The sequence below is a fragment of the Camelus bactrianus genome, chromosome 3 (assembly GCF_048773025.1).
Source record: "Camelus bactrianus isolate YW-2024 breed Bactrian camel chromosome 3, ASM4877302v1, whole genome shotgun sequence".
Classification (NCBI taxonomy): domain Eukaryota; kingdom Metazoa; phylum Chordata; class Mammalia; order Artiodactyla; family Camelidae; genus Camelus; species Camelus bactrianus.
In genome coordinates, this window is record NC_133541.1 from 63,948,179 (window position 1) to 63,960,821 (window position 12,643).

Consider the following 12,643-nt stretch of genomic DNA (forward strand, 5'->3'; position numbering starts at 1 on the left):
GAATCTTTTTGTTTTGAAATCTGCCCTAGTATTTATATTAACATGTCTGCTTCTTCTGGATTAGTGCTAGCATAGAATATCATTTTATATCCTATTAATCTATTTGATCTTTACATTTAAAATGTGTTTCTTAATGCAACATATTGTTGAGTATTTTTGTCAAACATAATCTCTGCCTTTTAATTGGAGTCTTTATAATTTATATTTAATGTGATGATTTAGTTGAAATTAAACTACCAACTTGTTAAATTCTTAATCGTCCAATTTGTTATTTGCTGTTTTCTCTCTTTATTATTCTTATGTTTTTGTTAAGCTCACTGAACTTCTTGTGTCTGTGGGTTTATACGATTCCTCTAATTTGGAAAACTCTTCAAATGTTTTTTCTGTTCTTCTCCTTTTCTCTCAATACTCCAATTCCATGCATATTAGATAGATTTAAATTTGATAGTTTGTATTGCTATTTTTTCAAGTTCACTGATCTTTTTTCTTGTTTAGTATCTAATTTGCTAGTAATTTCAGTTTATTTTTCAACTGAGGAATTGTAATATTTATTTTGAGAAGTTTGGTTTGTAATTCTTTTTAATTTTTCATGTTCTCACTTACTCAATTTTTTCTTATACTTTCATAAGCACATGAAACTGAACTGTTGTAGTTATTTTAATGTCATTGTCTACTAATTTCATTCTCTGTATTTCTGAGTCTATTTCTATTGTTTGAATTTTCTTCTCATTATAGATAAGTATTTCCCTTTTTTCCTTACATGCCTGGAAGTTTTTGAGACTTTTTTTATTCCCTTAAATATCACTTAACATTTTTATTCTTGGTTGCAGTTAAGTTTCTTGGAAATAGTTTGATCCTTTTGACGTTTGCTTTTGTTTTGTTAATTCATATCAGAGCTAACTTCAGGAATAATTCTCCACATTCCTGGGGCAATCTCCGTCTATGTTCTCTATCTAATGCTCTATGTAATGTAGTTTATTTCCTTTCTCTTGGAGACCATTGTCCTGGTTGCTTGTCAAGACTTTTCTACCATGGCTGATGCAACCAAATTCTGCTTTTAGCCCTGTTTGTCATGGAAATTGTTCTCTCTAGTTATTTTACTGTTCTTTCTCCAGCATTGAGTAGTTTCCTTACACATATATACGGATTAGGACTCAGGTGAAGTTTCTTGGAGCCCACTGTAGACTTCTGGATCTCTCTCTCTCTCTCTCCCTACAATTATCTCATGTCCAGTATTTTTCAGTATTTTTCTCTGTGAAATCTAGCTACCTGGATCTCTCTGGACTGCCAGGTCACTCTGTGTCCTCAACTCAGAGAGCTTCCTAGACTTCGCATAGGTTGCCCCTCCCTGTGCTAAGGCCTGGAAACTCTCCCTCCAGACAGGAAGCTGAGCATTCATAGGGCTCATGTGGTTTCCTTTCTTTTCTGGTTACCTGGTAATCCAATGTCTTAAAATTATCTCGTATATTTTGCTCAGTTTTTTTAATTATTTCAAGCAGGAGGGAAAACCATTTTTAGATATTATTAATTCATAATATTTTAATGAATTAGTTTGTATTTTCATGAGTTTTTATTAATTTACTTTTATGAATTAAACAGCAAAAAAAATAGCAACTTGAGTTAAATTTATAAAAGCTACTTCTAAACATTTTTTTCGTTTGCCATAGAGGTTGGAGAGACAGAAAGCAGTCTTTATTGCTACTTTAAAATAATTGTATTCCAGTTAATTATTTCCAAAATAATAAAAAACCAAATTATATATACATATACCTCTAGGCTACCTGGCCTGTAAACAGTGTATTAGAGCATAGCATTTCAAATGAGGAATTTTGGGATAGGCTGCTTTCTTATGCATTGCTGAGTAACTGCCTAAAGGGTTAAATGCACTTTTAGTGGGCCTGTTGATTGGACTGTGGATTTTGGTTGTCTGTTGTCATTAGTTCTTACACAGTTCAGCAAAATGGTTTACAGGCTGCCTCCAGAGAAACTAGAAGTAAACGGAGTGCATTTCTGTTGCCATTTTGAAGGTTTTATTAAGACCTTATTGAGGCAGTCCTGCAGAAAAATTATCTGTAAACTTTCCTCAGTGTCTTTCAAAAATATCTAATACTATCTACTAAATGGGATATAGTTTTTATCACAAGATCAATTCTACTTTTTGGGTGTGAATTAAATATTATTTGGAAATGGTTAAAATCACTATTTATTCCAGTGAAATGCCAAACATACATAATTTACTTTCAACTTTCCATAACAGCAGAGGAGGGGAATTTTAAAAATCTTAACATAGTATCATCAGTGTAGTATTATTAACTAACAAATTTAGGAGCATGAAACAGTTAAATATTAGCAAATATAGACATGTGACAATTTTTGAAGTAGCCATTAACCCCTGTATTTTTCAAATGTCATAGAACATTTTAATTACACAAACTTCTATCCACTTTAACATTACTGGTGTAGCTCAAGGCAAACATCCTAGTTTGTCTTAAATCTGAGCTATTCACCCAAATGGGGGGGAAAATACAACTATTGTTGTAATGTTTCTAAAAATTAGGGATCATGTACAGTATTCAAAAAAATAAATATAAATTTTGGTATTGCTTTACTTTAGTGGCACATGAATTAAAATTGCATTATAATAAAATTGCCACCGAACATTCCCATTAATATCAAATGAATTCATTATGACCAGCATAGTTACAGTGAATACTAAATGAATTAATAATAATGAACCATTTAAAGTGTTGCCTAATTGTTTTACTTCATTTTTATGTATACTTTGGTCCTATTTTAACTGTTAGGTTAATAGAGAATGACGTTAAATAATTCATTTTCTTGCCTAATGTTGGGGTAATGTGTTCATACTGTTTTCTGATCATCTCTGTATTTAACCCTTTTTGTTCCTACCTATTACCTCCTTATTTGATACTACTACAGAAACTAGATTAACAAAGAAGAGCTTTAATTTGATACGAAAATCAAAACATTAAGATTAAAAAGCAACATTGTACTCATTGTACCCAACATGAGCCACACAAGTGCCCAAAAATGTGATCTGTTAAGTGGTCTCTTTAGATGCTGCAAAAAAACAACCAACAACAAAAGCTTTTACTCTTTTTTTTGGTTTGTTTGTTAGTTTTTCTGTCTCTACCTATAGGCAGAAACCATCATGCAGGAATAATTAAGTAAGAGAATCACTTGTATAAAAGCTCTTTACCTTAATAAACTAGATTATGCTTTTCTTTTTTTTTTTTTTTAATCAGCTTTTTTAAAATTTTTGCTGCGTCCAGCGCAGCTCGGGACTGTGTCTGAGGAAGGGCGATGCAAGACTTAAGAAACAAAGGGACAAAGTAAAGAGCAAAGATGGGACCAGGAGACTCAAGAGCTCGTGGATCCAGAGTCCTGAAATCCTGGTTGACATCAGATTTATTAGGAGTACACAGCTCAGAAAACAATGCGATCAAAGAGGTGAGGCTTTAGATATTCCATGCGATAAGCACTAAGTTTTGCTTGCTGATTAACTGCTTAATTTCAGGCCTATCCCTTCCAGGAACAATCACCCTCCTTGGGGTATGCAAAATTTCTAAATCTACCCTGTTATTGCCTCAGGGACATCTCGAGATAGCAAATATTTCCCCTGGGCTTAACCCATGCTTTCACGCATTAACGCACAAAGTTCTGTTAATGGATGATCTGGCTTTCCAGGACCATCCATTGTTTTACCCTAAGGAATTATCTGCCCTCCTTCGTGCCCTTATAGTCAATCTCAGGATTGCTCACCACAAATTTTCTTTAGCACAATACGTGCTATAGGTCATCTACTGTGTAAAACATTAAAACAAAGCAAGCATGTGCATTTTAAGCAAGTGTGAATATAATATTATAAGCTCATGTAAATTTAGGTGTGGCTTGTTTTCCAGCAGCTTGTTTCCCAGCAAATCTTGATTAACCATTTACTTTTAAATTATTTAGAAACATGTTAAATTCACTGAATGTTATCAATAACTTTGCCATTAAGTTGCACTGTGATGGCAAAAACTTTGCAGGTTATAAGGTCTTCCCTTGTGTCTGTGGGTCTCCAATCTTCTTCCTCTCAAGCAGTACTCAGATAATTAACTGTTCATGCCTTTCATGTTGACAGCTTCCTCAAAAAGAACAATGGCCTTAGGTTGTATTGTCTTCTGAAATGTTATGCTCAATCTTCACATGATTAAGTAAGTAAACATTATCAACTGGAAAATTCACTTACGAATCTAGATTTTTGACCCATTTGGATAAATAGGACTCTTAATATGTCCTCTATAATTCTGTACATTAATAGTGCAATGGACTAGTTTTCTAGATCATCTCCACTCATACTAATTTATTTATGGACCTACATGTTCTTCCTATATATTTATTTGTTGTCACCCAAAATGATATAATTTAAGGTTGATGATACAAGGTTCTTCTTTTCTCCAAATCACCCTCTATAGGGCTTGAGATTCCCTTGGTAAGAAACGTGTTTGTGCATAAAGTATCTCCAGTATGCCTTTGAGAACAGGGTGGTATCTCATAAGAAGAGCACTTATAGAGATTCAGGTCACAGACCTCACAGCATTTTAACAAAATCCTCAAGAAACAGGAACTAGCCGATGATTTTAGATGGAGATTTTAGAAGACAGCACACATCTAACGGCTGGAAAGAGGCAATCTGGGGCCTGCATCCCGAGGATGATATACGAGAGCAACAGACATTGCTTTGGGGTGCTAGACTAAGATGAAGGGTGTTTGGCAGAGAGGAAAAGGGTACCAACTTGGAGACTATTTTTAAGAAGTCAAATGTGTTCACTGAGCCTATGATTCACTTACATCCAACATCATTTGTCCCAGCAGCCCTTTGATGTTTTCTTATCAGTCTTTTAAAACTGTTTCCTTAAAGAGAAAGCTATCTCTTTGGACTACTTTTTGGTAGAAAATCATAAATTCATTCTGACTCTCAGGAACGATGGATTTCAAAGGGATCTTAAAATTGAGAATGCATATTTACTCTACATCAATTAAATTCCACTTGCTGTTATTTATTGTATTTTTGTAAGTGATGTAGTTACTGAATTTCTAAGGAGTAAGACTCAATTTTACCATTGTGTAATAGGTTAGAAAAAGCTTACAAGATTTATTCTGTTTCCTTGAGTGCTCACTATTATTTGGAATATGAATGTAAGAAGTTTTTTCAGAGGTGTGACTAAATAACACTTTCATTCTATACAATTAAAGGATGCTAAGTGGGGCAAGGGAGCCTTTCACATACCTGTCTGAGAAGCATGGAGGATGTTAAATGTGCTTCTGTGATGGGGTATCAATGATTAAGATAATATTCTTGTAAGGTCTTTATGCTTCCAAGGCTTTATGGAAAGATTATCTAATCAAGTTGCCTAATATAACTGTCATTATTATATTTGCTTTGGTGAAGGTCTACCTAAAAGTAGTAAAAATGGCCCTGGGCTAGGATTGTCCCTACTCCCTTTTGGTTAATTACCCAGAGAATTTCACATTGCCTGTATTCTTTTCATGAAGTGCCTTCTCTTTTGAGTGACTAAATCATTCTTTCCTTTTTTTTCAGTAGACTTTTCCAACCCATCTTTTTAACCTAAATAGAGGAAGAGATCTTTGAAAAACCTTTCATCAAAGGGATGGCTGCCCAATCCCTGAGCATTCTATCGCAGAACTTTTCATCATGGAGGTTTTGAGAATGTTTGATGCCATCTGTGCCTTGATTTTCCTTTCTTCTGATTTTTTCTTTTTTTTCTTTCCTTTTTTTTTTTCTTCCCGAGCTGAGGTGCCAGCCGAGCCAGCCTGTGCCTCTGTTTTCTGCCAAAAGGGAAAAAAAAAAAAAAAAAAAGAGGGAGAGAGAGAAATACCATGTACACTAAAATAAGAATTTTTTTTTTCAGTGTTTCTGGTACAAGCACTATACATTTCTACCGAGTTTTCTATAAGAGTCTGTTTTTATCATCCTTAACAATAGAAAAACCACCAGAAAACTTGTGGTCTATTAGCAGAAAACAGAGGCCCTGGCACGCTGCAGAGCCGCACAATCCTACAGTTGGAAGGCTGGGCAGGGACCCAAGTTTGTCCATGCCTAAGAACAACACTGTCTGCTAAAATTACAGTTTTCCCTTTTCACAAACCTCAAAGTTGTGAAACTTTACTAACTTTAAGAAAAGAACAGTTGGCCATACAAAAGATACACTTCCAAATCCATCGAACAACTTACTTATACTTGCAAATGAACCACTTGGAGTGAGTCTTAAAATGTATTTGTTCCAATTATTCTGCTAAGGTAGCAAGCAGAAAGTAATCATTTTCCATGTATACTGTGAAGAAGAGACTCCAAATGTTGGTTCCAAAGAAAGCATTTGACCAATAGTTGGTAAGTGGGAGTGTAAGAAAGAGTGCGATAGAAATGATAGCCACATTTTTAAAAGCAAAGTGGGTTTTTGCAGTCTCTTTATGCTCAGGATGATATAATCCAATCAAATTAGAAATGAGTCTTTTTTTACACTCTGATACTCCCTGTTTCCACAGTTTTTATAGAGACAAGTATGAGTAATTAAACATAATCATGTAACTCATCAGACTAGATATATCAATGGAAAAAAGATACATATCAATATAGGTTGGTATCTGATGAGTAAATTGAGTTACGTTGCGGAAAGTTTTTTAGCAAACCTGAGGCAGTTATCAAATACTTGTATCAATCAGGTCCAATCAGGTGCCTGAAACCATACTGGTTATGTGAATAGGGAAAATTTAATATAAAGGGCTGTCTAGGGTAGAAAGCATGTTAACTCCTGAGAATGGAGAAAAGGGACATGAGGGGGTTCAAAAGTGGCTGATCGCAAAGGACAGGTACTACCTCCAGGCTGATGAGAGGACAAAAAAGAGCTAAGGATGGCACGAATTCCTTTATCCCATAGCTGAGCTTCAGACTTCTTGAAAGAAAGCAGGGCTCTCATAGGAAGATGCAGCTTACCAGTGGTGATGCGCCTTGTTGTAGGGTGTGGGCTGGCTCTGGTCCGTACGGGCCAAGCGTGGTGGCCAGCGCTGGCAGCAGCTGCAGGGAGGGCGAGGGCGGCTCTGGCTGGAGCTGCACGCAGGCGCTGGGTGCCCGCGCTGCGTCACAGGCCCTGAGGGTTAGACCCGAGAGAGGAGTGTCTGCTGGGTGCTGCTGCCTTGCTGCGTCAGTACCGGATGGAGTGGGTAGTTCAGCCTCATGCCCTTCGAGAAGAGTAGCAAATGTTCACAAAATACAATATGAAAATGGAGACTCTGTGTGCTGCTATGATGACAAAAACAAACATCTTTATAATGAATAATTCAAAGATTTCTTTCAGAATTCACTTTGCTGGCAACGTGTGCCTTATCAGAAATAGATATCCAGAATATTCTGTTTAAGTGAGTCATGTTATTTTTTTTGTTGTTGTTTTCACAGTAGAATTTAAAAATCACTTCTCTTTTTATATTTTAAATGACTCCTAAGAATGGTTTCAGGCTTTCGGTCTTCATCTAAATGACCCCAATTTCCTCTTACCCTTCACCAATCTCTTATATATAATTAATTTTTGAACATCTCACATAGAAATATTCATGGAGAGAATTACTCTAGTTGTGGCCTAAATAAACGAGGACCTGTAAAATAACATTTTCATGAGGTTTGTTGTTACAACATGCCACAAGCTATATTATAATAGATAGTTCTCTATAACAAAAGATTTTCAGTCTGAGGTGATCCATTTATTTCTAGCATGATTAAAACAACCAAAGTTCAGTATAACTGAATAGTTAATAAACACATATTGAGTGGCTATTACCAGCAAAACACACTGAGACTGAGACAGAAATACTTAAGACCTTGGTCTTAAGAACTTTTAATTAACGAGGGAAGAATTTGGATGTAACAGATATTAATCAGCATCAGGCACATTTGCCATATAACACAAATTCTGTATTAAAGATTTAAATTCAGATTTTAATGTCTATTAATGTGCTAGGTCCTAGCTGTCACACTTCCAGGCATTATCTATTTTGTAGTTCTACAATTTGTATTTGTTAAGGGTATTATTCTGAATTAGGCCCTAATGGATATCCTTTAATTAATTACTTTTTCTCCCACATTTTAAGTTTGAAGTTAAAAGGTACAACCTACTCTGGCATTGCAACTATTCATAAAATCCTCAAAGTTCACTGCTTTCACAACAGACTACTATTTATATGTTAATGGGTCTTCTGAGTTGGTATTATTACTGGAACTTATATACTGAACTACTATTCTAACATCAAACACCCAAATATTTTCAATAAGCCTTGTTTATAATTTTCCTGTGTAGAATTATCAGCCTTCTGAGCTACAGATAAGTCAGTTTATATCCCCTACCTACAAGCTAGAGTCAATCATATCAATAAGCCTTACCAAATGCTTTACTCACAGATCCAAGTTAAAACAAGATTCTTATGTGACTTTAGAATTAAACTTATTTATTGACACTTTCCAATATTTCTATCAGTATTCAGTTGTTTACACCTAATTTCTCTTATTTAGCAATATTTTAGCATAATAGCTTATTTTAGATTTACCAGCTTATTAATTTTTCAATTACAATTAAGGGAGAATAGGGGATGGCTCAAGATGGCAGCATAGGAAGAGCCTAAACTTATCTCCTCTGATGGACACAACAAATACACAGCTACATACGGGTAGGAGAGAGGGAGAAATGCTCTCAGCAAAAACCCCACCCTCTGTGCGGCAGCACACAGTAGAGAAGTGTCTTACCAGATGGCATCCCACATCAGGCATACCAGCTCGTGAGCCCTATACTGGAGAGATGAGCCCCCAAAACATCCGACTCAGAAAACCAGTGGAGCTAACATCCCAGGGTCCCAAAGTGCTGTAGGAAACTGAGATTCTCCTCTTAAAAAGGTTTTCATGTGGCCTCCCTTCCTTGAGACCCAGAAAATAACAGCAGTTTGAAAAGTGCCATGGCTGTATGCGAAGGAAAGCCATTTGTGAATCTAAAAGTATTGGTTGGGGCTTTGCCTTTCTCTAACAATAAGTGATGTTGAGCATCTTTTCTTGTGCTTGTTGGCCATTTGGATGTCTTTGGAGAGAGATCTATTTAGGTCTTCTGCCCATTTTTTTTTATGAATGGTTGCTTGTTTTTTGTGACATTAAGGTGTATGAGCTGTTTGTATATTTTGGAAGTTAGTCCCTTGTCAGTCACATCATTTGCAAATATTTTCTCCCATTCTATAGGCAGTCTTTTTGTTTTGTTGATGGTATCCTTAGCTGTGCAAAAGCTTTTACATTTAATTAGATCCCATTTGTTTAGTTTTGCTTTTATTTCCGTTACTCCAGGAGCTGGTTCAAAGAATATATTGCTGTGATTTATGTCCAAGAGTGTTCTGCCTGTGTTTTCCTCTGGTCTTACATTTAAGTCTTTAATCCATTTTGAGTCTGTTTTTGTATATGGTGTTGAAATGCAAATCAAAACTACAATGAGCTATCACCACACCAGTCAGAATGACCATCATTTAAGTCTACAAATGATAAATGCTGGAGAGGGTGTGGAGAACAAAGAACCCTCCTATACTATCGGTGGGGATATAAATTGGTGCAGCCACTATGGAGGACAGTATGGAGAGTCCTTAAAAAACTAAAACTAGACTTACCATATGATCCAGTAATACCACTCCTGGGCATATATCCAGAGGGAATTCTAATTCAAAAAAATAGATGCACCGCAATGTTCACAGCAGCACTATTTGCAATAGCCAAGATATGGAAACAACCCAAATGTCCATCAATAATGACTGGATAAAGAAGATGTGGTTATAAACAAACAAACACACACACACATACATAATGGAATACTATTCAATCATAAAAGAGAATAAAATAATGCATTTTCATCGACATGGATGGACCTAGAGAATGTTATTCTAAGTGAAGTAAGCCAGAAAGAAAAAGAAAAATGCCATATGATATCTCTTATATGTGGAATAAAAATAAATGACACAAATTAACTTATCTACAAAACAGAAGCAGTCACAGAGATAGAAAACAAACTTGGTTACCAGGAGATAAAGGGGGTGGGAAGGGATAAGTTGGGAATTTGAAAATTGCACCTCTTGGGGAGAGATGAAAATGTTAGCTATGTTGATTGTTGACTTGATATATAGAAAACATTCCATCTAAAAGATGGAGAATACACATTCAGATGAACATGGAACATTCTCCAGGATAGATTACATGCTAGACCATTAAACAAGTTTCAGTAAATTTAAGAAGATTGAAATCATCAAGCATCTTTTCTGACCCAAACAATGTGAAACTAGAAAAATTTTAAAAAAGGAGGCAAGAATATACAATGGAGAAGTCTCTTCAATAAATGGTGTTAGGAAAACTGGACAGATAGATGCAAAAGAACCAGACTGAACCACTATCTTATACCATATACAAAATATACATAAATTTAAAAGTTACTAAAGATGAGTGCGAGACCTGAAGCCATAAAACTCCTAAGAAAAAAACATAGACAGTAAGCTTTTTGACATTGATTAGCAATATATATATATATGTATTTTGGAACTTCTCAGGCAAGGGCAAAAGAAGTAAAAATATGCAAATAGGACTACATCAAAAGCCTTTTTCAACAAAACAAAAAGGTAGCCTACTGAATGGGAGAAGATTTTTAAATTATGTATCAGATAAAGGGTTAATATCTAAAATATAGAAAGAATTTAATACAACTTAATATCAAAAAGAACAGATTAAAAAATGATCAGAGTCATGAATAGATTTTTTTCCAAAGACAATATACAGATGGCCAACAGGCACATGAAAAGATGTTCAACATCATTAATCAATATCATTAATAATCAGGGAAATGTAAATCAAAATCACAATGAGGTATCACCTCACACCTGTCAAAAGGGTGATTATCAAACAAAACACAAGTGTTGCAAGGATGTGGATAAAAGAGAACCCTTGTGCACTGTTGGTCTGAATGTAATGTTTTCTATGGAAAACAGTATGGAGGTTCCTCAAAAATTTTAAAAAATAACTACCATGTGATCTTGCAATCCCACTTCCTGGTATTTATTTCCTAAAGATAAAAACACTAATTCTAAGAATATATGTGCTCCTATGTTTATTGCAGCATTGTTTACAATAGCCAAGGTGTAGAAACAACCTAAGTGTCCATTAGTAGATGAATGGATAAGGAAATTTTGACATATATATAATGGAATATTTTTTTAACATTTTTTATTGATTTATAATCATTTTACAATGTCAAATTCCAGTGTAGAGCACAATTTTTCAATTATACATGAACATATATATATTCATTGTCACATTCCTATCTCTGTGAGCTACCATAAGATCCTGTATATATTTCCCTGTGCTATACAGTATAATTTTGTTTATCTATTCTACAATTTTGAAATCCCAGTCTATCCCTTCCCACCCCCCACCCCCTTGGCAACCACAAAAGTCTGTATTTTATGTCTATGACTCTATTTCTGTTCTGTATTTATGCTTTGTTTGTTTGTTTTTGCTTTGTTTTTTTTTTTTTTTTAGATTCCACATATGAGCGATCTCATATGCTATTTTTATTTCTCTTTCTGGCTTACTTCCCTTAGAATGATATTCTCCAGGAGCATCCATGTTGCTGCAAATGGCGTTATGTTGTCGGTTTATATGGCTGAGTAGTATTCCATTGTATAAATATACCACCTCTTCTTTATCCAGTCACCTGTTGATGGACATTTAGGCTGTTTCCATGTCTTGGCTATTGTAAATACTGCTGCTATGAACATTGGGGTGCAGGTGTCATCCTGAAGTAGATTTCCTTCTGGATACAAGCCCAGGAGTGGGATTCCTGGGTCATATGGTAAGTCTATTCCTAGTCTTTTGAGGAATCTCCACACTGTATTCCATAGTGGCTGCACCAAACTGCATTCCCACCAGCAGTGTAGGAGGGTTCCCCTTTCTCCACAGCCTCTCCAGCATTTGTCATTTGTGGATTTTTGAGTGACGGCCATTCTGACTGGTGTGAGGTGATACCTCATTGTAGTTTTGATTTGCATTTCTCTGATAATTAGTGATATTGAGCATTTTTCCATGTGCCTATTGATCATTTGTATGTCTTCCTTGGAGAATTGCTTGTTTAGGTCTTCTGCCCATTTTTGGATTGGGCTGTTTATTTTTTTCTTATTGAGTCGTATGAGCTTCTTACATATTCTGGAGATCAAGCCTTTGTCGGTTTCATTTGCAAAACTTTTCTCCCATTCCGTAGGTTGTCTTTTTGTTTTACTTATCGTTTCCTTTGCTGTGCAGAAGCTTGTAAGTTTCATTAGGTCCCATTTGTTTATTCTTGCTTTTATTTCTTCTAGGAGAAAATTTTTGACATGTATGTCAGATAATGTTTTGCCTATGTTTTCCTCTAGGAGGTTTATTGTATCTTGTCTTATGTTTAAGTCTTTGATCCATTTTGAGTTTATTTTTGTGTATGGTGTAAGGGAGTGTTCTAGCTTCACTGTTTTACATGCTGCTGTCCAGTTTTCCCAACACCATTTGCTGAAGAGACTGTCTTTATTC

General features: G+C 35.3%; 1 long non-coding RNA gene across 1 annotated transcript in view; it reads left to right on the plus strand.

Annotated features, from left to right (window-relative positions):
* The window catches only part of LOC141577060 (uncharacterized), a 258,527-nt gene that overhangs the window by 238,598 nt on the left and 7,286 nt on the right, over positions 1–12,643 (plus strand). The window contains exons 2-3 of the long non-coding RNA XR_012505526.1: positions 3,267–3,471; positions 4,145–4,217. This is a non-coding gene — a long non-coding RNA (uncharacterized LOC141577060). The remainder of the gene's footprint in view (positions 1–3,266; positions 3,472–4,144; positions 4,218–12,643) is intronic.